This window comes from Rattus norvegicus, chromosome 2 (genome assembly GCF_036323735.1).
Source record: "Rattus norvegicus strain BN/NHsdMcwi chromosome 2, GRCr8, whole genome shotgun sequence".
Lineage (NCBI taxonomy): Eukaryota > Metazoa > Chordata > Mammalia > Rodentia > Muridae > Rattus > Rattus norvegicus.
In genome coordinates this window covers 61,390,746-61,413,609 of record NC_086020.1, presented here as the reverse complement: position 1 = coordinate 61,413,609, position 22,864 = coordinate 61,390,746, and the positions used below count along the sequence as shown (strand labels likewise).

General features: G+C 46.9%; 1 protein-coding gene across 8 annotated transcripts in view; it reads left to right on the top strand.

The window, feature by feature from the left end:
* The first annotated feature begins 2,468 nt into the window (after positions 1 to 2,468).
* Rai14 (retinoic acid induced 14) overlaps positions 2,469 to 22,864 on the top strand; it is a 137,703-nt gene continuing 117,307 nt past the window's right edge. For 3 of the 8 annotated variants that reach the window (XM_006232064.5, XM_006232063.5, XM_006232060.5), the window contains exon 1: positions 5,542 to 5,682. The gene's annotated coding sequence lies outside the window, so the exon portion shown is untranslated. Of the gene's footprint in view, positions 2,622 to 3,497; positions 3,585 to 3,783; positions 3,922 to 4,489; positions 4,625 to 5,541; positions 5,683 to 22,864 lie in introns of those variants that run through there. The other 5 variants (XM_063281524.1, XM_006232062.5, NM_001011947.2 and 2 more) reach the window with 5 other exon arrangements.

Below are 22,864 nucleotides of genomic sequence, written 5' to 3'. Positions count from 1 at the left end.
TCCCACCTCATAACCAGAATCATAACAGCCTCTTAGTAAGTCTGTAGTGCCAAGGGCAAGATGCTCAGTTCCCCTGCGGCCTTCTGTAAGCTGGGCACCAGGCAGGGCTTTCTGTAGTCCCTCTCCTGAGCAGGTGCTCAACTTTGCTGAGAAGAAAAGCAAAATGACCTACCTTTAAAATTGCAACTGCTGGCTTTCTGAGAAGTCGAAAACCCACAAACCAATTGGTGTTTTGAAGCTGCTTTTCCACCAAGGACTCCCTACATTTTGTAATCTAAAGTTACTTTATTAGTGTTTTTCCTGTGTTAGTGGCTTTCAACCGGGAGATATAAAAAGAATGCTTTTTTTCTGTGACTATTTGAGCATGTGTGTGAACGTGTAGAATGCCCCCTGCCCCCCAGCCTTCTGCTTGTTTTATGTTTCCCCCTTCTTCTTGGGACTGGCTTCAGAGTTCTCTGTATCTCTCAGTCTGGCTGCCTTTTACTGGACAGAGAGGAGGTTATATGCTGAGTCGGCGTCCCGTCATTGTAACGAAATACTAGAGATAATCAAACTATAAAAAGATAAGCTTTAATTAATTAATTTGGACATTTGAGATTGAGGGTTCCTGTAGCCTGATCTGGACTTGAATTCACCGTGAAGAAAGATAAAGAATGACTTTGTACTCCTGACTCTCCTGCCAAGAGCTGAGATTATTGGCACGTGCTATTTCTCCTGGCTGAGAACCTTATTTTAGTTCACTGTTATGGAGGCTGCAGTCCATGATCCATCGGTCATGATGCCTGCTCTTAGGCTTGTGACAAGCACTGCACGACGGCCAGCGTTCGAGGCATGGCCAAGAGGTTTGCTTGGCCAGACGCAAAGATAAAGGGCTACTCGAGTATCACAAACCCCTTCAAGGGCACGTGCCTTGGTCCTGAAGAGCCTCCCAGTTTCTACCTCCTAAAAGTGTCATATAGCATGTGCTTCCAATAGCATGGTCCTGGGGGGATCAATCCCTGAGCACACACACGGACACTTCAGATCCAAACTGCAGCACTGACCACACACCAAATACAGTGGACGGCACTTTGGTTCTGATGTGCTATTTCCTCCGGCAGGGATGGGTAGTTTTCACTTGTATCATCTTCAAATGTTCCTAATCTGAGAACCAGTACTGGCGAGAGACTGAGGAAGGTAGAAGGGATATAATATTTAACTTCAAAAACAAAACTCGAGTTTTACCAATCAATGTTTTTTCATTCATGGAGTCCTACTAAGTGCTAGATGGCCACACTCTTTAGAGTTCACAAAGATGTTGGTGTGACAAGGGAGTGATTAGAGAATGCTTTACCTCAGAAACAAGGTAAATTTCGCTTATACGGGCTCAGCAAACTAAGGATAGGCTTAGGGGTCTCAGCTGAAAAGGTTCTGAGAGGTCATGGAGTTGGAGCTCTTTTATTCATTAGGAAAGTGAGGACAGAAGAGGCTAAAACGCTTCCAGTTCAAAGCAAAATGGATTTTGATCACGGTCTCCTTGCTCTTAATATTCATTATATATTTGCAATACATATTGTGCCACGCTTACCTTTCTGGGGTAAGGCGTGCAGGTCAGGAGTGCAATGAAGTGGAAACCTAAGGGTTCTTTGGAAAGTCGGCTGGGTGGTGTTTTGCTGGGGCAAACACGTGAAGGAACATTTAGCTGAAGTGGACACATGTAAATGACTTGTGAAGGAACGTTTTTCCTGAAGCAGACACAGCTTAAAGGGTGTTTTGATATAGCAAACACACGGAAGGATGCTTGATAAAGGAATATAAATATGACCCCAGAGCAGTGGGAGGCGAGCACTGAGCATGGGTTTGCTTTGCTCCATCTCGTTATTCTTTGTTAACACACATATATCGGCTGGCCTTGCATAGCATTGTTGAGTTCAACATGTGAGAATGGCGCCATTGAGAAGGTTGTTTCCTCGGTCAGGCAGGATGGCGAGCCTTCAGGATTGACACTAGCTAACTGGTGTCTGCTTACTAAAAGGATTAGACTGTAGCTGCTGGTTTGTGCCTGGTGTCTGTCTACCTAGAGGTCTAGTGTACAGCTGATCCGCCATATTTGTGTTTGCTACAGGGCTGAGTTGCTACCAAAGAAGATCGAGCTCGCCCCACAATAAACTATTGCTAAATAGGTCCACTCTCCCCATATCCTAAAAACTTTTTTCCTTCCACTGCCTCTGCTGGGTGGTGGGCTAGAGGAGAAGTTAAACTCTTAATAAAAATAGGTTTCAAGAAATTTATACCTACAATGCAACATGTTTATCCCCTGAGATTTTAACAGACTTTAGATAGCAGGTGCTTAACTTTATTTAGGCAGCCCACTTACTGCTGTATTCAAAACCTGAGCTCAGTTAGCATACCCTCCCCCACCTACTCCCCCCCCCCCCCCCCCCCCCCCCCCCCGAGCTGAGGACGGAATCCAGGGCCTCGAACCAAACTGCTCTCCCACTGAGCTAAATCCCCCAACCCCCAGTTAGCATTTCTAAAACTCATGGACAAAATAACAACAAAGCAAGGAGAAGACATTACTTAACCCCCAAACTTAATCACCGATTTCCATGCAGAAGGGAGTGTTTTAAGGGTTGTCTAAGGTAGGTGAAGCCTCTAAAGTACACGAGTGTCAGTTTTGAGTTTGAAAAGGGTGATTCTGCAAGTGGATTTGGCACACTCTTCCCTCCACACGGTGCCTCACACACTTCGATCTTGCCGATGGGGGTTGGGTTATAAACTACTGAGGGTAGAGCACACAGGACACCTATGCGGACAAGGCAACTTGGGAAAGGGTCTTTAAAGGTGATCGGGAAAGATTAGCAGAGTTGAGGCCTTGGGTGAATGAAAGAAAGGCTAGTTAGAAAGACACTTGTTTAATAGTTTAACTACAACTTGTCTTCAGTTCCTAAACAATATGCACACACAGACATTTCCGAAGGAGCCTTTGACAGGCTGTACCACCATCCCAACTGCCTTTGATTCAACAAAAATTAGAGGTGAGAAACCCACAGGTGGCTATGCTCAATGCTGGATGAACAGTATAAGGTACTTAAATATTCAGTCGGTAACTGATTAAAGGACCCGAGATGAAAACCTGGGTAGTAGAAATTGCCAGCACTACACGGAGTACTTGTCAGTTTCTTTTAGTGTGGTTTTTAGTTCCACACCACATGTATAAGAGTGTGCATCTTGCTTTGAATTGGCTCCCCACTCCCACTCCCCCGGGGGAATCTTTTTGATGTATGGTGCTTAGAAAGCAAAGGCTATTGAGCTAAAGATGAAGCTTTTGTTTTCTAGTTGGCAAGTTTGCTTGTGAAAGCTAAGGCAAGGTGTTCTCTTGGGGAAAGGAGCGAAGGAGTGGGATAAAACACACGCGATCTGATGCTAACACACACAAAGATACTGTACACTGGTTGGTGTTAAGGTGACTCTCACTTCTGTTGGAATTGGCTGTTTTTCCTCCTTACTTCCTTCAGTGGACTTACAGTCGATCCTAGCAAAAATCGCTAGAAACCTCTCTGTGCGAAAGACACACCACCAACCAGGAGTCCCGTGGAGCTTTGGTGAGTTAAACTTTCTACGACCTAGCTGGCTAGTGGAACTAAAAAGCCTACTTAAATCAGGGGAATAGTGGAGAGATTTCAAATCCTCAGAATTAATGGAGAAGTCGATTCGGTTCAGAAGTCCGGTCCTGGTGGTCTGGGGGAGGGAAGCTTCACCGGATCTCAGGACTTCCAACTCAAGGCACCCTGCTGAGGGCGCTCCGACTCCCGTCTAGCCTGTCCCTGCAGGCTGCAGATAGTCTCCCAACTCCCGAGCAGAGCACAAGTAAGTTTTGTCTCACCACCTGAGGAGTGTTAAGAAACAGTCGCTCCAACCAACTGGTTCAGCCCAGAAAATGTGAGTACATTCTGGTTTACTTTCTTTTCGTTCACAACGAAAATGGAACCGATTCCTGTTTGGTTCAGAGCGGGCTTTGGGTCAATGACTCTGCTTTTCCCAAGACTACAGATAACTTTGGAAATGGACCAGAAACAATACTTTCTCGGGTCCTTATCCCTACCCCAGCAGTGGAACCCGCATACCGTGGATCCCACTAACTTCAAGTTAAGGTGTGAGACAGACCCACGGAGAAGGATTCCCGCGTTCCACAGAAATCAAAAGCGAGCGTGGACGTCCTGGAGGCGCCGCGAGCCGAGGCGTGGGCGGTCGGGGAGCACCTCCTGCAGGTCCCGGGAGCTGCTCCGGGGCCAGGTCACCTGACTCCGGGAATTTGGGGCCGCGCGGGGTGGGAGTGGCCAGCACCTCCCTCCTTGAGCCCACGGGATCCAGGTCGGGGGCCGGCGCCCGGCGGCCACGTGGTGGTGCTGCCGTTGCCCCCGCCCTGCCGGCGGAGCCCGGGAGCTGAGCGCCCACTGACCCAGCCTCGGGAGGAGGAGGAGAGGGAGGAGGAGGAGAAGGAGGAGGAGGAGGAGGAAGAGGAGGAGGAGGGACCCAGTGCAGGAAGCCGAGCAGGAAGCGAGCCCGGCAGCCGCGCTTTCCTGGGGAAGCGGCGGGCGGGACGGCCAGCCGGGCCCGGAGCTGAGGCAGCCGCTTGGATGGGGTGAGTGACCGCGCGGAGCCGGGAGGCTGGGGTGCGGGCTCTGGGCTCGGTCCCCGCCTTTGTGTCTGGGACTGCGCCGAGCTCCGGGCGCCGGGAGGAGCGCGGGGCTGGAGTTATGGTCTGGACACAGCTTTGGCCGCCCACTGTCCACGGAAGACAGTTGGGGGTTGGGGAGAGGAGGAATGGGAGGATGGTGGGGCTCTGGCAGAAAGAGAGGTCCGACTTAGTTTGGAAAAGGGGCTCGCCTCCTCTGGCGGTCTGGTGCGGGGCAGTGGCGCGGGGCGTCTGCCGAGGGAGCGCGGGTGGGAATGAATGACCGGATTCGGGAGAACGATGTGTCTGCGCCCCCGGGACAGCCTGTCCCACCTGCGTGCCCTGCCCGGGGTCCGGTACCCCAGTCCTTGCTCCCTGGCTCGACCCACCTCTTGGCTGAACTTGGAAAAGCAGAAGACGGAGGTGGGAGCGGGAGACGCCGGGTGGCTCTAGAGACCCACAGTCCGCTATTGTTCCTTTACGGACTCAAGGGAGCGGGTGAGCTGTCCGGAGGACGCAGGCGAGACCGCCCTAAGCTGTCACAGCCCCCTGTCCCCCACCCTCCTTGTTATTTCCCCCCACCACAGCTCTTAGGAGGGCGGGGAGGAGGATGCTGGAGTTGGGGCACACTCCAAGCTGCTGGGCTTCGGTCGCCATCCATCGAGACCCTCTGGGAGGGCAGGCGGGCATCGTTCTTTCAACTCCTGCTGTCTTGGGCCAGTTTGTGTCCCCAGTTTAGGTTCTGCAGTTTCCAGCGGTTTTTCATTTTGGATTTCGCATCTCCTTCGGTGGTGGTGGTGGCAGTGGGGTGTTAAGTCTGGAAAGGCAACAGATGGGGAGATTAAAGCAGATGGAGCCCACTGTGACTTAAAGAGGCAGGGGTGACCTCACAGAGGCCTGGACTTTATATAAAGCCAGGCTTTCTTTTCCAAGGAGCCCGGCACTGCTTTACTGCCGTTACCAAGTATGCAGATGCCAGGCCACTCACTTCTTACCTGCTGTCTCCCTTCACTCTGGACTCACAGGTAATTTGAGTGTTAGCCGCTTTAGGAGGGATAGCGCGGATCTGCCTGGGACTAGCGGATTGCCCATTGTCTTGGGTTTGAGATCTCAAGGTTGTGAAGGCTGCCTTAGACAGGAACTAGTTTGGTCCCTTAGAGGATCTAGCGTTAGCTCTTTCATCTCCTCTGGGTTTGAACATAATCGGAGAAAGCCTGTGAATCCCAGGGAGGTTAGACTTTGCTTTGTCCCGGGAGTGCTGGGCCCTGTATGCTTGCTTACACGTGTGACAGGAGTCGTTTTGTTTTTGACTGATGGGTTTAATGTTATCTTTTGCTAGTGATAACTTACTCTCGGAGTCTTTCCTCGCTTAGGCTTATAAGGCAGCCAATTTTATCAGAAGAAATCCAACTTTTGTTGAATAAGTACTGGGAGAGTCATCCATGCTGGGCTGTCAGTTTTATCTCCAACCACCGAGATGCTTCACGAATGAGTTTATTGTATTATTTACATTCTTAGATGTGTTTTTTTTTTATGACTTTAAAGGGCAGTGCAAGGCATTCATAGCGCAGTTCAAAGATCTTTGTACTGTCATAGGAAAACTGATTAAGAATGGACTCCCCAGTCCCTGGGGATTCAATGAGAAAGCAATATGCTGGCCCCTAACATTTACTATCCCTAGACTGCCACTTCTTAAAGTATGTAAGGAGAAGGTTCAGACACTATCTCCCTTGTTTCTGTTTGCTGTGTGTGTGTGTGTGTGTGTGTGTGAGAGAGAGAGAGAGAAAGAGAGAGAGAGAGAGAAATGTTTATATGAACAACTGTACGTGTGTGTGTGTGTGTGTGTGTGTGTGTGTCTGTCTGTCTGTCTGTCTGTCTGTCTTTATGTGAGCACTGCAACATGCTTGTGGAGATCGGAGAACAAATTGTCAAGTCAGTTCTCTCCTATGATGTGTGTCTGGGGAACTGAACTCAGGTCTTCAGGCTTGGCAGAAAGCTCCTTCACCTGCAGGGCAATGTGGCCCCTTTGTTCCTTTTTACTGTTATTGGCTGTCAAACGCAGGGCCTGTGGTATGCTAGCATGGACTCTACAACCATGTTAGCTCCCACCCCAGCTCCACCCAACTTTAGAGGTAGAGAAACTGAGATTTGGAGTTAAAGCCAAGAGAGCCTTGGAGTTAACAGGATGTGATGAAGCCTTGTTTTCCCCTCCCTTCCTTTCCTAAGAGGCTTACCTTCCAAAGTAGAAATACATGTGGAATGTTTCAAAGACAAATCAAAGTTGAAAGTGAGGTGTTCATCTTTCCACTCTATAGGTTTAAAAGTTGCTAATGAATCCATAGTCCCTCCACACTCTCTTTCTCAGATAAAAATAAATGATAACCAATACTTTATCTGTCCTTTCGTCTCTGCATTTAGTAAGCACAAATGTCCAGTTAGTACATATATGTAGTTTCTAAGCATGTTTGGTCCGTCTGTGTTTGTCCATGAAAATTTATGAGGATTTATGTGCCCAGTTTTACATTAATGGCATAGTTCTGTATACATACAACTTGCTTCTTTCTTTTTCTTTTGTTTGAAGTCCATGTTAGTCTTTACTCACACTAACTACCACAGGCAATTCTTGTAAGTAAATAGAACAGTGTACCTGTTCCCTGGTCAAGTTAAAACTGGTTTCCAGGGCTGTACTGTTAAAGGCACCTTTTTAGCTGAGGGAGAGCCCACCGCCTTTGTCTGTCTGTCTGTCTGTCTATCCATCCATCATCTATCTATTCATCTATCCATCCACCCACCCATTCATCCACCCACCCACCCATCCATCCATCCCTCCACCCACCCATTCATCCATCCATCCCTCCACCCACCCACCCACCTACCCATCCATCCATCCCTCCACCCACCCACCCACCTACCCATCCATCCATCTATCCCTCCATCCACCCACCAACCCATCCACCCACCCATCCATCCATCCCTCCCTCCACCCACCCACCCACCCACCCATTCATCCCTCCCTCCATCCACCCACCTACCCACCCATCCACCCATACCTCCACCCATCCATCCATCCTTCCCTCCATCCACCCACCCATCCACCCACCCACCCATCCACCCACCCACCCATCCACCCATCCACCCATCCACCCATCCCTCCCATCCATCCATCCCTCCACCCACCCATCCACCCACCCACCCATCCATCCATCTACCCACCCACCCACCCCTCCCTCCACCCATCCCTCCACCCCACCCATCCAACCACCCACCTATCCCTCCCTCCCTCCCTCCATCCATCCCTCCATCCACCCACCTACCCACCCACCCATCCATCTGTCCGACTGTACTATGCTGTGGTGTAGCAGTACACACCAGAGACCTTTGTTCACAGGTCTTGCAGCCAGTTGTGGGGATAGTGAGGTCTGGGAAGGATAGTGAGATCTGGGAAGGATAGTGAGGTCTGGGAAGGATAGTGAGGTCTGGGAAGGCTACTTTGGTCCTTTCATTTATTTCCCAGTGAGGATTAGGTTCTGTCATCTGTCACCAAACAGCCATCTGTTAGGTGAGAAAGGGAACACGGATCACTTTTGAACTGTAAACATTTAGATGAGCTTAGCTGGCTGGATTGTTTTGTTTGGGTTTCCTCCTCTTCCTTGTAGTGCGTATGCTAAAGCCCGGTTGGTTGCCTGACTGACCTGGGATTGTTCACTGTCCTCTTGCTCATTTCTTCTGTTTTAAGCCTAAGGGTTTAATTCGGCCTTCGTGGGAGCAGACGGTGAAGATGTGTTAATGACATAGTCCCCAATGGGACCCAGCTCCTCAAAGAAGAGTTAGGGTTTCCAACATCTTGACTTCAGGCTTTGAGGCTCATTCTTTGCCTTTGCTGTTCCTTCTCCCGTCTCTCCTACCTGGGCTCTGGCCTTTTCCCCCCAAGGTGCTTACTCAGACTCTGGAGCAGTATAGCCTGCCTGGAACCACTTCCCTCTGCCCTGTTACCTTCTACCTTACCGTTGACTTTAGTTTGTGTCAGTACTGCCTTTCTGCACTAGAGTACAGGTCTATAAGGGTAAGACTTTCACATCTATTATCTCTGTCCCGTGAGTACCAAGAACAGTGTGGATACAGTAGCCCCTCATACTGGATACGTATGCATGAATACAAGGTGCTTCTTACTGAGTCTGGGGGTAACTTCATTCCTAGACTCTACTGGGCTCTCACTCCTACCTCTGCCCAGTGTATAGGATTGCAGGCACGTGCCTCCAAGCCTATAAATTAATATTAATTGTCATATTAATATTATGTTTGCTGTTTTCATTTCCTGCTTGCTGTCTTCCTCCCACTCTTTCTTCTTCTGCCCATGGTGGACATCCTGGGGATGTTAGATGTTCTATAAGAACCCAGTGTCATTTACAGGTTCTAACAGGATGAAAAAAAGATTGCTTATGAACAAAACAAACAAACAAACAAAAAACCCTCTCTGTGTCACCGTGTAAACCCGCTGAGTACTTGTGTCTTGAAACATTTTTTTCATCCAATATTCTTGCCTGAAAATAAAATAAATTTAAGGGAAAACAAGGAGCCTGAAGTTTGGTCATCGCCTCTCTCTCTCTCTCTCTCTCTCTCTCTCTCTCTCTCTCTCTCTTTTCTTGTTAATCTTGTCCTCCTAGTGCTGCTGATGGGAAGGGACTGACCTTTCCCCTTCATACCACATTTCTTCGAAACAGGTTTTCACGGCCCCCAGCAACACGGACATACTGAATGTCTAGGTACAGGAAAACATTTCCCTGAGCTGCTACAGAGGCATGTGCTTTACTCCCGGTACCTTCCTCTAGGAGGGAAGATTATGGGAAGGAGTTTTTTTTTTTTTTTAATGGTTTCCAGGAAAATAATGACCCAAATCTGAGCAGCCGGTGTGTAGCCAGGGACCTAAAAGTACTCCAAGAACAGTCATGTCAGACAGTCCTTAACTCATGGCACAGACAACATTCGCCGAATAGTATAGGCTTAATTTTGCTAGGAGACAGTTGAATTTTCCCCACCTTGGGTGATGAGTATAGGAGTTGACAGGACAAAGCTAGATGTATCAGAGGCCTTCGTGTGTTTTTAAAGGAGGGGTAGGGAAAGCAGTCTAACTCTTTCTCCATTTAAAAGTGAGCGACGCGGATGAGCATCCTTAACAAATGACCAGAATGTTGAACTACAACGGTTTTGTCCTTTAACTAAAGGACGGTGGACTGGTCAGTGTCAGTATGGTGTGGTTCGGGATGGTCTTGGTTAACCACAAAGCACTGGGTCGTTTGGTCATTGTAGTGAGGTGCTAAATGAAGAAGAGATTGGTTCTCTTCGGTTAATGGTTGCTCTTTGGGTCATAGTTGCCAGCAAGACAGTGAGAGTCCGAGAAGGGTTGCTCGCCTCACTTCCCACTCCCTAACTCCAGCCTTCTCCTGGAACAGAAAGCTGACACATATTGTTAAATTCAGCCCATATTACAAAAAACGCGGCTCTACCGACAAAACCTGCAGAGAAGGAAATGTTCTTCTTTCCCCAGCTTTATATTTAGGGAGGCCAGCAGATATCTACCACAAGGTACATGCTTAGTCTTTATTGACCTATATTGTCTAAGCCTGTCACGAAGCCCCTCACAGGAGCCATGAGTCAGCTGTCTGGGGTAGAGATCGGTTTAAGACAGTCAGAAAACAGTGTAGGCTCCAGCAGAGAAGAGATGTGCAGGAAGTCCCCCTCCCCCACTCCTTGGAGAAGTTTGCAGCTGTGTCTCCATGACAGCTATGTCTTGGTGACTCATGACATCTTATCTGGCTTTACCCGTGATCTGGTCTAATCCTTTCTGTAGTAAATGGACTTCCCTGAAAATACACCTTGTCTTATCATATAATTCCACATCCGTCTGCCGTCCTGGACGTGTTTGTCATGATTAGTTCACCCTGTTATTAAGCAAGCAATCTAAATATTTATTATTTGTTTTATGTGTGGGGATGTTTTTGCCTGCAGGTAGGTCTGTGTGTCACATGTGTGTAATGCCCCTAGAGGCCAGAAGAGGGCGCTGGATCCCCCCGGGACTGGAATTACAGTTTGGGACAGTGCCCCCACTTCCGAATCCCCCATGTGTGCTGGGAAATTAACTTGGGTCTTCTGGAAGAGCAGCAAGTGCACCAACCCCTGAACCATCCATCTCTGTAGTCCAACTACTTTTTCCTTAAATTCGTATTTGTGAGAACCAAAGTTCATAATTGCGCAACCCCACGGAAGAAGTGCATGTATGACATCAGTTTTCTCTACTGTCAAGAACCCAATTAAACAATACTCGTGTTTCAGTATTACTATTTTATAAATAAGACCAAAACCACTCCCTCATCTCCCCTTGCCAGGCCTTGAATTTGCAGTTTTCTTGCCTCAGCCTTCAGAGCTTATGCGACCCATCCCGAGCTCTGTGCTTTTTTCTTTAAGGTTTCTAGATGAATCCGCTTTGTTTAATCAAGCATTTCTGTTTTATTTTTAAACTCTATCATTTTTTTTTCTTCTTTAAGCTTCCACTTCATCTTCCCAGTTGCTATCGCTGGCTCAAGTGTTAGAATGCTAGCCAGGAAAGAGAGCTCTGGCAGCAGGCACTCGCTCGCTCGCTGGGAGGGTGAACGGGATAAGAAAAGCTCCCTTTACACTTGGGCAGCGAGGAGCTCTTTCCCTTCAACAGGAACCCATTCTTCAAACCAGAGAAGACCTTGTTGCAATAATCCTGGTGTCCTCTGGCGCGGTGGATGGGCACTTAGGCACATCAGATGTGGGGCTTGGGCCAGTTTTCCGTGGAGGAGACCGGCTTTTTTCCAGTGGTGCTGTATGCTCTTAGATGCTCTCTAAATCTGTTTTAAGAGGTTCGTGGTCCTTCGTGCTCTAAAGCAGTTTCCAGACCTCTTTGGAATCCTCAGCTCTTTGAGAACCGGACGTCGACATAATGTACCTGGGCATCCTTGTTGGGTTTACCCGTCTTCTCAAGGGATTCTCTCCTCTATCACGTGCCTCCACCCTTTAGGAAGGGTTAATAACCTGTCAATTATGCCAAAAAAAAAAAAAAAAAAACAACCCTCAGTGTGGGTTTTATAACTTGGAAAGCTAGCCACTGGTTGCTTAACTAGCCAGTCCACACACTGTTGGTCATACTTTTTAGAGCTGAATTCAGTGTGGTACTATTTAAAAGAAATAAAAGCTGGCTCTGGGGGCTGCCGAGATGGACTGAAGGATTTTAAAAATTGACCTTCTATTGCTTATCCAAGGGTAACATCCCTTGGTCTGGAATTGGGCTTTTCTGTCTGTCTCCTGTTCAGCAGTAGGAACTAGGGACGCCAGGAGCCTAATCTGGCAACACTTAGTCCATTACGGGACCATCCCAACCTGTGCTCCCCCTCCTTCCCTCTGTCCTCCTTCTCTCCCTCCTCCTCCTCTTCCTCCTCATCTTCCTCCTCCTCTTCCTCCTCTCTCTCCTCCTCTTCCTCCTCCTCTTCCTCCTCTCTCTCCTCTTCCTCTTCCTCCTCCTCCTCTTCCTCCTCCTCTTCCTCCTCTCCCTCCTCTTCCTCCTCCTCTTCTTCCTCTCTCTCCTCTTCCTCTCCTTCCTCCTCCTCTTCTTCCTCTCTCTCCTCTTCCTCTCCTTCCTCCTCCTCTTCTTCCTCCTCCTCCTCTTCCTCCTCCTCTTCCTCCTCTTCCTCCTCCTCCTCTTCCTCCTCTTCCTCCTCCTCTTCCTCCTCTTCCTCCTCCTCTTCCTCCTCTTCCTCCTCTTCCTCTTCCTCCTCCTCTTCCTCCTCTTCCTCCTCCTCCACCCCTTTCCAGCTAGTCCTGGCCTCCTTGCCAGTGGCTGTTGGGGGCTGTCTCTGCACATCTCCTCACTGGTGAGCTGTCTCTCAGTTAGAGGGCGGCTCTCTCAGAGGAAAACCTCCTCCTAGGAACCGCCACACACAGGAAAAAGGCTCTGCGATTGTGAGCCATGCTCTGCAGACGCCCAGGTGACATCTCAAATCACTACATTTCAAACTTGCACCAAAACGGAGGCTGGCCTACAGGTGACATTATGCTCTGAGCACAGGCTAGTTCACCAGAAGCCCTGCCACTGGGCCGTCCATGAATCAGGTCGAAGCCAGTCTTACTCTGCTGTGGGAGTGTGGTCGGATTTCTCATCAGCGGCAAGGGTGGTCGGATTTCTCATCAGCGGCAAGGGTGGATCTGAACGTCGAATCTTTGAAGGTCCCTGAAGGTCCCTGAATGACACACTGTGCGCTCCTAGACTCAGAATTTCAGGGTTTGACTTGTTTACCGTCTGATACTGTCTGTGGGGATTGTTGGTGGTTGGGCTGAGGTAGTGCTGAGACTTGGGGAAATATAAATGACTACCTGGGCAGAACGTGGAGGAACTAGACATGACCTTAGTTCTGACTGCTCACAACACTGGGCTTCTTCTAAACATATGTTGTCTGTGTGTGTGTCTGTATCTGTGTGTATGTGTGTCTGTCTTCTAGGCACAGATTGTGACTTGGGATGCCTATATAAAGCTAATTAGCATTGTGACAAACGCAGACTTGTTCAAAACTAGACAAGCCACTTTAAAAAATACATGAAAACTCAGGTGAGGCAAGTGTTACTGAACACGAGGGACAGAAACGCTGTGGAACCCAAGCCCTCAGCAGCCCGCTGGCTGAGAGGGGAAGCACATAAATCTCTCGCACATTGTCAGGGAGTTAACAGGTTCTGTTCGGAGTCTTAATTTGATAGGAATGTTCAAGTGATCTGAACGTCTCCTCCCGTGAAAGTTGACAGGGTGATGATCGAACACTTCTCACAGGGGAGGATGTGCTGCTGTGCTGCTGTGCTGCTGAGCTGCTGAGAGGGGTGACCAGGCATGGTGACCCCTCCCAGCTCCCAGTGAGACAGCCACCAGGAAGCTAACCCAGGGCTCCTCCACACACAGGCCAGGGCCCCAGGAGGGCCTCAGTGAGCTTCGTGAGCCTTGCGGGAAGGTTGTAACACACGGGATGCGGGCTGAATAGCCTCTCTTTAGGCTCTCATAGGCATCATTAAAGGAACTTGATTCAGATGCTCTCAGAACCTTTTTTGGACCTTTAATTAGAGATATAACCAATCCTTAGATTTTCTTTGGGGGTGGGGGGTTTGTTTTTCTCTTGAAATGCACTTTTATTCTTCTCAAACTTCTTTTTAAAAAGTTGGGGGAATGGGTTCGGTCCCCAGCTCCGAAACAAAGAAAAAAGAAAAAAAGTTGGGGGAAAAAAAAACCCTACTCATTATAGGGTAGAAACAGTGATGTCCAATAGCCTTGGTTCCACAGTACAGGATTTCTTAGAGATTTAAAAAAAAAAAAGCAAAAGCTCCTTTTGACACCTCTTCTCCTGCATGTATCGTGAGCAGTCCTGATGAGCTCCCTTTCTTTAGATGTCTTGCAGCTCTGTTCTGTGTTTGTGTGCAGTTCGCCTCTGTTTTCACTCTAGTTGCTCAAAGCCAGCAAGAGGCAGAGTCTAGGATTCCCTCCAAATGACATCCAGATAAAGCCTGTCCTCCCTTGTTTGGTGTGTGTGTGTGTGTGTGTGTGTGTGTGTGTGTGTGTGTGTGTGTGTGTGTGGTGGGCGCTTTCTTCTGCTCTAATGGGTATTCCCTAGAACAAAAGGTGTTTGATTCCCCTGACAGTTAAAGTGAGTGTATCTAGTCCCAGTGGCAAAAGACACAGAAGGTACAACTCATACAATCTTGTCACTCTCTGCCTCGGGCCAAAGGGAAGGCTCTGCAGGCTGTGGGCGCTTTTGTGTGTGGCTGCACGCAGGCATCATCAGCCTGCTTTTCCCTGCCATGTCTTGTTAGGCAGCGTTTCTAGAAATAGCATCACTGCTGTTCACTGCCCTGAAGAATTTACAGTATCTTTACAGCATTAAAATACATATATGTTAGGGAGAACTGTACAAGACCATATAGTTTCTTAAGGCACAGAAATGTCCTAACAGTGGGAAAAAAGTATTTAAGTTTCAGACATGTTTCCTAAGTTATCTCATTGTTGCCCAAGTCGTGGTCCCTCCTACCTGAGTCTGTGCTTGCCAGCTGAGCTGGGTTATGGCCATTCCACTTCTGTAGCTTTATATTTTTTCTGATACTCAAGAGGTATCCGAAGCAAAGCTAAGTGGAGAAGGCTATGACTTACTATCTCAATAAATGTATTGGTTAAACATGCTCTTTGCATATGAGAGGCACGGGTCTAGTGAGGCAGCTAGAGAGGGAGTGCCCTCTTCAAATTGGTTCATGCAGCCTCCTAAAAGGGAGTATGCACTCCTGCCAACGGCCATTCTGTGATTGTTCCAAAGCAACTCATATTATCACTATTGTTATTCACATTACTATGGTGATGATGGTGGTGGTGGTGGTGGTGGTGGTGGTGACAACTACTACAACAACGAACGACGATGATGACGACGACGACAACGATGACTTTTGTATTTACTAAGAAGGTGGATCTGGCCAAGTTTTATTTTAACTACTGTCTTATACCACAACATAACCTGGAGTCACGTTGGGCACAAGAATTGAACGTTGATGTTGTTTATCAACGCTGACACCGTTTCCCAGTTGAAGGTTTCTACCCTATAGCTTTCTGGTTAGGTAGCTGAAAACTATAATTCCATTGCACTCAGATGCTGTTGTATTAAATAAGGTAGTCCTCACGTGTGGTGCAATTTTTAAATTTTCTTTCAAAGTTGTTATTTAAATTCCAGCCACCCAAACTGTGGCTTTATCATCCACAGCAACTGGACGTAAGGTTTGTGGAAAACTCAGCAACAGGGGCGGGGGAGGGTGGTTCTGAATCCACAGCGACCCAAAATGAGTTTGAAAACAAGTGCAAAGTGACTCTGAGGAGTCCTGGTCAGTGCTCACTCGTGATGCACTGTGCGAGTCCTCTGTGGCCTTGGCACTGTGCATACTGTTTCCCCCACCCAGCGCTGCTGAGCACTGCCTGAACCAGCTCGGCTCAGACTCAAGGCCATTACATGATGTTAACTGCAGCGCTGGCCTGTGCATGCAGGCTCTGCTCTCACAGGAACATTCTGGCTTAATTATGAATAAACTATTCTTCAGCACCTATCAGATCAGTATATCTTTGTATGATCCTCCATTAGGATGTTTGGTTAAAAATGAACTTGTCGCCAGCTTGAGTTTCATTTGAAGACAATCCCTAAACGAGTCTTGGCTCAGGGTTAGCACCGAGTTCCCAATAATTCTGAGGTGGCTCTAAACCCTTCTCTGCCATTTTTGTGCTGTGTATTTACACGAGGTGATGATCTCGGCATCTCAGTTAAAAGATTGAAATTATCCGTGAGCTCTCAAGATGACAGAAGACCCTCTGAGGCTCTCAGTGGCAAATGCTCAGCTAAGATTTTTTTTTTTCCCCCGGAGCTGAGGACTGAACCCAGGGCCTTGCGCTTGCTAGGCAAGCACGCTACCTCTGAGCTAAATCCCCAATCTTCAGCTAAGATTTAATTCTTCATTTAAAACTAAATAAGCGCACCCATCTCATTACTATGCCAATTTTTTTATTAACAAATGGTAAAATCATATGGATACATAAAAATTAAAAAAAATAAATTTCCTTAGGATTCGTCAGTGTATACATTTTTTATATATCTAGTCTGTTATTAGGGCCACAGAAGTTTTTCTTGCAAGTGTAGGAAGTTGAAGAATCCCTGATTTAAGTAGATTATACTTATTTTGGCTGTTGTTATGGCTCTCAGCCACCCTCTTAAAGAACTGTGGCTACATTGGCAAAAATGACCATTAGTAACCTACAGCAAGAAAGCTCGTATGCTAATATGCTAATGTAACCCAAGACAGTTTCCAGATAACTCTGCCTGTGTTCTTTTTACCCGTCTACTTCTGTTACTTAGAGGGTTTGAACAGCCCAAAGGTTTGAATTTGCCCTGTTTCTACCATCCTGCAAACGTAGCAGTAAAATCCGGTTTAAACTAAACATGGTGGTACTCAGAATGAAGTTGCCACAAAGTTACATTCTGTGTTGAGTGCTTTGGAAAACTAGCCACCCGCCCAGCTCTTAATAGAGATGTACTTTTTGAATAGCATGGTATTGGGGTAATCGTTGAGCATGCATAGACTGGGTATATGTCAGTAGAATAAAATTGTTATTCAGTTATTCCTGCTGTCTGTGTCTGAGGAAGCAAGCCTTTTAAACTGCAACTTTAAGGCACTCTGTCACTAACTTGCAATATGTAGTAAATTAATAAAACTAAGATACTGAGGTAATATTAAAGCTGATAGCTTGTACATTTTTGTTTTATTTTTGTCCTGCCCCAGTAATAATAAATTGAAATGCTTTTATATGTAGTCACGGTGTGAAAAAAATGTAAATTGTTATCAGCGGGGATTCATGTCCCAAATAAAGGCTACACAGGCAATTTTAGATTCTCGGTAGTCACAACAGGGAAGTTACGAAATGAATAGTACATTCAAATGTTATCATTTCTAATACATAATTAACATAACCTTTGCTAGTGATAACGGGTGAGGATTTCTTTACCCACAAAACCTGTGTGTTCCCCATTTATGCTATTGGTTGCTTTACACCAGATACATCTCAAATGTACAGTAACAATTTGTGGCCATGGTGTGGGGTAGCCTCGGCTAAGTAAGGTACCCTCATCTAGATGCAGTTGCTAGCAGCCCTTGGTATCTAGAACACTGTTAGAAGAGCCGGGACTATGGCTCAGTAGCAGAACTTTTACCTAGAATGCACAAGGTCTGAGTTCCATCCATGGGACACAGAGGACAAAAAGAAAAAGACACAGATCCCGCCTGCAGGACAACCTTTGCTTCCCTAGGGAGCTCAGCCATGAGACCTCAGGAGTTGCAGTGTTTTTGCTAAGTCCATGTCTGACTAAGCTTCCCCAGTTTCCTTGGATTTTCACCCCAGCCCTGAGCTTTCCTGTACAGTAGCTGCATGGTATAAAGGCTGTAATGGGCGTTCTGACCATGCACGTCGTTATTGCTATTTTTGTGCAGCCTACGTGGACTTTTTTTTAACAGTAAGGCTGACTTTGTAAGCTGTAGTTTTGTGGTACCCGTTTGTACATGAGCCGTGCATGTCTATGGTAATTCGGTACATAAAATATGAGTATGACATCATAGACCACTTCCCTCTCATTTTTGTCTGTCACTTAAATAACAAGGCCTTGAGTCGCCATGGAAACCCTGTAGCATCAAGTACAAGGTGTGTAGGTTTGTGGCCATGTAATGAACTGGGAGGACACAGTCTTCGTTCTGTTATGAAACTGTGCTATATCCTTCATGGTGGCGCACACCCGGGGGCAGGCACTGCTCTTCAGCCAGCTATGATGAGAGTTGTAGAACTTAGTGTGTTCTTGACAGTTGGGGGAGCAGAAATCATTTGAGGATTCTCTATCCGTTCCCTTTCTCCTGCCCCCAGTTTCTGTCATTCATACACATAACCGATAATTTATATGTGTCCCTTATTCTGACAAGGATTTAGGACACCCATGACTGGATAAAGAGATTACACAGGCCAAATGGAGCTAACGTGACCACCATAAGTTACATTGCCAAAACATTGCCACTCGTGGAAGTTATCCGTATTTGGAAACCGAGTCAAAGGACTGATGGAATCTGCAGCTAGCCAACTTTTGGCAGCATCATCTTTCTTAAGACTAAAGCCAGGGATTAAATATAACCATGAGTAGAGCTCGAGGTAAAGAGGGTTTTCACAACCAAACCCTTCCCATATGAGCCTCCCTTCTTACTTTCCACACTTGATATTTTTAGAAGACGCTCTACTGAGGAGTTACTTAGGTTCTGCCATGACTTATATCACCAATTTAAGTATACAAGTCAGTGACTCGATACATCCACAAAGACGCGCAACCCCTCGGCCATTTGCGAGCACTGCCTTCACCAGACACGTCATAGACGTAGACCCATGTGCTATGTGGTCGGTCCTAAGTGTCTGCCTTGGGCCACACCCGTACTGGACCCTGGCAGATAGCTGTGCTCACCACTGGACCCATCCAAGGCCAGACTGCACTGTGGGAGGCTGCTGCGCTCAGCACCGCTCTTGGCATCTGTTACACCACAGATGCACGTGCACTTCCGTTTCCTGCCGGCACTGCTTCACTCTTGAAATGTCACACTTGGGGTCCTTGAGTTTTACTGTCGTGCGATTATGAATGTGTCTGTAAATATTCATGTGTAGGTCTCTGTGTGAAGATGTTTTGTTTTCTCTTGGATACGTAGGAATAGAATTGCTGGGTCAAAGGGTAAGTTTATAGTTCATGTTGAAGGCATGTGCCGGACTGCTTTACACAATGACTGTACATTACACACTTAGTATTTTTTCATTTTTGCTATTAACTGTTGGGATCACACCTGAGCATATTAATTTATTTTTGAGTCAGCATCTCATTACAGAGCCCCAGTTAGTCTTGAACCCCTGATCCCCCCCAGCTTCAACCTCCTTGGTGTATGGATTCTAGTATGTCCATTTTAACTTGCTGTACAAGATGAATAAGGTTTAAGGGATGGACCCTGGAGGAAGGGGTGGAGGAGCCCTTGCACACAAGGGCTCAAATGTCTTCAGACGCTTGGCCATTGCGGATTGGGAACTAGTTCTATGCAGGTAGTTATTCTCTTAAGATGGGAACATGGTGATGTGCTTAGGAGGTGATATTGAAGTGAGCATCAAGAGATAAACAGTCTATTGTGAACATTTGAGAGACCTTTAAAACTACCCTCCCTGATAAAGCAGCAGTTCTCAACCTGTGGGTCTCAACACCTTTGGGAGACCTCTGTCTCCAAAAATATTTACAGTTCATAATAGTAGCAAAATTACAGTTATGGAGTAGCAACGAAAATTCTTTTTATGGTCGGGGGTCAGCACAACATGAGGAACTGTATTAAAGGGCGGCAGCATTAGGAAGGCTGAAAGCCGCTGCTCTGGGGGATAGTTGTGTCACGTTTCTTAGTCCTAGAATGGTTTTGCGCGTTGCATAGATAGCTTGCTCTGTTAGGCCTGCCTTTCTGAAATGGGAAGGATTGAGGGCCAGAGGTAAGGTTGGGACGTCTTGGTTGGCTCCTCGGAGCACGAGTAGCAGGTTTGAGAGATCAGATATCAGCGTTCCAGAGCCACAGGCAGTTTCGCATTAGTGCCTATGGCTCTGACTGACTCATGGACTGAGATCAGTCCTGGTGGATATCAGGATTTATTCCCAAACAAGAAAGATATATTTGGTTCTCAAAAACATGTCATCTCCTGGATAAGCGCAAGTTGTGGCTGTCAGATTAATGTTCTCAGGAGAGTTTTACTGCGTGGCTGTTTTGATGTAATATCAATGACATTTATGATCCGAAAAGAATGCACTCATTTACTTTCTTTGAAAAAGAAACGTGAGCTATTACAGTATCTTAGGAAGATCTCATTGCCAAAATTAAACTCCCTTTGAAAATTATCTAAAACGTTTAAAAATTTTAGCTGATATACTTTGTGGAATTCCCTGAGATATTCTGTTATATGTGTTCAGTGTGAATGATTGTGTCAGTTATTAGCATATCTATGAAATTAAATATTATCAATCATATGGATAACTTTTAAAAATAACTTTAAAAAATTATTTATTTACTTTATGTATATAAATACACTCTACCTAACTTCAGACACACCAGAAGAGGGCATCGGATCCCATTACAGATGGTTGTGAGCCACCAGGTGGTTGCTGGGAATTGAACTCAGGACCTCAGGAAGAGCAGTCAGTGCTCTTAACCACTGAGCCATCTCTCCAGCCCATGGATAACATTTTTTCAAACCTGTACTTTACTTCAATCATAAATGAGACAACATGTAAGGCAGCACCCAGCTCATGGTTAATGCTTAGGAAGATTCACTCATTCATGTATTCATGTATAACTATCTGATCTTATCAGTTAATAAGATTTATGAAATATAATAATACTTTGTTATGCCCAACTGTCTGAAAGTTGTATAGTCTATGTCCTCACTTTTCTGGTTATTAATTTAAACAAGTTCTGGGCTCAGTTTCAGTGTCTAAATACCCTAAATTCAAAAGTATGTTTTTGTTCGTTCGTTTGTTTTTATTTGTTTTTTGTTTTGTTTGCATTTTCCTGCTAAATTACATCCTCAGCCCAGAATGTCCAATTTCAGAAAATCAGAAAAAGAGATAAGTAGGTATTTAAAGTTGGATTAGTTTCCCTCTTCTCTCTCTGTTTCTTCCACCACCTCATCTGTCATACTTATGAGCTCTGTTTTGAGCTCATCCTGCTTTGAGCCAGGCAGTGGTGGCGCATGCCTTTAATTCCAGGAGGCAGAGGCAGGTAGATCTCTGAGTTCAAGGACAGCCAAACCTACACAGAGAAACCCTGTGTAGGAAAAACGGAAGTCACCTTTGGATACAGACAGTGGTACTGTGTAGGAGCGGGATAAGGATGAACAACTTCAGTACCATGGCTACGTGACGCTGGATTCTCTGAGCCTGGCAGACGGCTAGGGGCTGAATCTTGTTCTTGAGATTTTTCTAGGGGTGTTAGGGGTTGAGCTGTGTGCTCCAAAATTCATATGCTGAAGTTCGAATCCCAAGTACTTGAGAAGATGGCCATATTAGAGATGCCGTTATAGAGGTAATTAAAGCTAAACAAAGTTATATGGTCAAGCTTTGTCCAAGAACAGAGGTGGGCGCTGAAGAGACAGCTAGGACATAAAGACAGAGGAAAAGCAGATGAGCCCCAAGGGAAGCCTCAGAAGGGAACCGCCTGCCTGCACCTCCCCTTTGGGCAGGAAGAACTAGGAGGACAGCATTTCTCTTAAGCCAAGGCGATTCTCCAGTGCCCTGTTGTGGCAGTCCCCGTGGAGCAGCAGGATGTGTCTCTCCTCTCTTCCTCTCTTGAATCTTGTGGGTCCTATGGAGGAGGGAGGCATTGCTGGCCTCTGCATCTTGTTTCTCTGCTAGGCTGCCAGCCTTTCCCTGTTCCTTGTTCCCCGAATCTACCCTGTCACAGAGATCTGAGACAATGTCCCATTATCTGTGGCTAATTATCTGCATGTTACCCATAGGAAACACATGTATACACGTGTGCAGTCCAGCACTCGAGCTGATTGCAATACAGACCAAAACCTCTCTATTCCCATTCTCAGCGTGTGGGTCGGCTTCTCTCACGCATGCTCCAGGTACGCCGCAAACGCATTCTGACTCTTCCTCATGTCATTCTTGCATGAGTCTGAAGGGGCATGGTGAGGATTGCTGTGTGTGTGTTTGTTTGTTTTTCCAAAGATCTCTTCTAGTCTCTGCTTTCTGGCTCTCTGCTCTGCCTGTGAAGAGGGGTACAAGGTCCCTGCCAACAGTTTTCTGCTAAATTCCTTAAATCCTTTGGAAACTTGCATTTTTGTAATGGATGGCCTCACTGGAATGAAATGACTCGCATTTTTGTGCTTCCAGTTCAACACACATTTCTTTTTCTAAATTTAATTTTTCTTATTCATTTTACATCCCACTTACTGCCCCCCTCCCAGTCACCCCTTCCACAATCCTTCCCCCATCCCCCACCCCCTCCTGAGTGGGTGGGGCTCCCCTGGGTATCCCCCCCACCTTTACACTCCAAGTCTCCTGAAGGCTAAGCGCTACCTAACCCTAACCTCTCCCACTGAGGCCAGACATGGCAGCACAGCTGGCAGAACATATCCCATGTACAGGCCACAGCTTTAGGGACAGCCCCTGCTCCACTTGTTCAGGACCCACATGAAGGTCAAGCTGCACGTCTGCTACATAGCTCGGGGAGACCCAGGTCCAGCCTGTGTATTTTCTTTGGTTGATGGTTCCGACTCTTGGAGTCTCAAGGGTTCAGGCTAGTTGACTCTGGTGGTCTTCCCATGGAGTTCCTGTCCCCTCGGGGGCCGCTGTCCTTCCTTCTGTTCCATAGGAATCCAGAAGCTCCGTCCACTGTTTGGTTGTGGGTGTTGGTATCTGTCTGAGTCAGCTGCTGGGTGGAGCCTGCAGAGGACAAGGTGCTCCTGTCTGTCTGTCTGTATGGTTCAGGAGTCCAATGGAGGTGGAGAGAAGGTGGCAGGAGAATCAGCACACGTGTTTGTTTTATAAGGAGTTAATTCCATTATAGTGTGCTCTGAAA